The sequence below is a fragment of the Rhipicephalus sanguineus genome, chromosome 1, assembly GCF_013339695.2.
Source record: "Rhipicephalus sanguineus isolate Rsan-2018 chromosome 1, BIME_Rsan_1.4, whole genome shotgun sequence".
Lineage (NCBI taxonomy): Eukaryota > Metazoa > Arthropoda > Arachnida > Ixodida > Ixodidae > Rhipicephalus > Rhipicephalus sanguineus.
The window spans coordinates 70,785,919-70,787,534 of NC_051176.1; the positions used below are offsets into that span (position 1 = coordinate 70,785,919).

Sequence of the window (1,616 nt, forward strand, 5' to 3'; positions counted from 1 at the left end):
TCCTGGTGCTATCACTGCTCTGCAAAATGATACCGGTAGGACGAAACAAGAGTTGTATGTGATCATTTGTCAGAAGTGTCTCATGTTTGATGAGAAGTTCGGTCCCTGCCGGCGGCAAGTTATCTTTTCGTCCACTTTACTTTCTGCACAGTTTCCTAATTACAACGAATAACATCCCCTATACTTTCTTTGGCATTATTGTCTGTTAGTTCTCTATAATATTGTGTCTAACTAAGAAACGAGCCCTTAAAAGAAATCGTCTTTCCTTCATTCATAGCGAGGGGCTCGTTCTGGCAGACATGATGCCTTCAGGTAGTATGCGAGGGATTAATGGTCAGCTGCCAGCTCGTAAAAAGACCACGTGCTACGTGTCGCCAACAGGCAAAAAAAGAGTGTTCCACACTCGCCGCCATAGCTGCGACTGGCGCTGACTAACACTCCCAGTTTAAATGCACATATATACCCCATAAAGCGGACGGGAGGATGACCGCCGCCGTAGCTCAGTGGTAGAGCATCGGACGCATTATTCGAAGGTCGTAGGTTCGGTCCCTGCCGGCGGCAAGTTACCTTTTCATCCACTTTACTTTCTTCAGTTTCCTAATTACAACGAATAACATCCCCTATACTTTCTTTGGCATTATTGTCTGTTAATTCTCATTAATATCATGTTTGATGAGACATTTTCACTCTTTTCTGATGTGACGTGAGATTTGTGGAGAAAATGTAATAGACATTGTTACTTTTTCTTCCCTACCTTTTCTTTTTCTAATGTTAATTTAGCAAACATTAAAAGTAATATTTACAAATTTGCAGAAGTGACTTCTACAGTGATGCTTCAGGGTGTGTTCAGTTAAGAACGTTGGTGCATGTGCGGTGACCCCCTTTAATTGCACTGAAAAAAAAATATTACACTGTCTGAGTCGCCAGGGCCACGACAGCTATATCAGCTTCGCGAAAACAAAGTTTTCCTTCGTTGACAAAATTCGGAAGTCTCCACTGAGCCATAACCGCTTTTTGCGAATTGTGCAAAAATGGAATTTCGACGAGGTCCTACAAAAATACTGTTGTAGCTGTTGGTCCCAAATTTTTTTATCATACAATGAACAGCGTGACTTTACAAAATGCTTTTGGCTTACTGTACCGGGGCTCATATTTTAAGAAAAAAAAATGTAAATATTGCGCATGTTCAATAATGCTCTAATTTCAGACTTTTCCCTCCGCGTCTGTAATATTCAGAATTTTCAAAATTTCCCAGAGCATTGCCACACGTTATTTTAACAATTGTGCCAAAAATAATTGTCGAGCATGATGTCAAACGCAAACCTAAAATGTTTATGTAAGGCATGGGTGCTATGCAAGATGGCCCGAGCTTCTTGGGTACACGAGTTTGCTCCGAGCTCGCACTACGGCGGTCATGATAAGAAGACAGCGCGAAGAGCGCGATAGCAGCGTTGATAAAAATGGCTGCAAGAACGAACATGGCGTAGCAAACGCATGTGCGGCATTTGCGGCGGTTTTCAAAGGAACGCCGCATGCAAACGTGTCAGCGCCGCCACTAAGTCAACGTTTGAACAGTGCAGCGACGTCAGCGTGACTGTCGCGCTATCGTTTTGCCA

General features: G+C 43.0%; 1 non-coding gene across 1 annotated transcript; it reads left to right on the forward strand.

Moving 5' to 3' along the window:
• The first annotated feature begins 489 nt into the window (after positions 1 to 489).
• On the forward strand, positions 490 to 561 carry Trnam-cau (transfer RNA methionine (anticodon CAU)). Its single transcript has one exon. It is a non-coding gene; the product is annotated as a tRNA-Met (tRNA).
• The last annotated feature ends 1,055 nt before the right edge of the window (positions 562 to 1,616 follow it).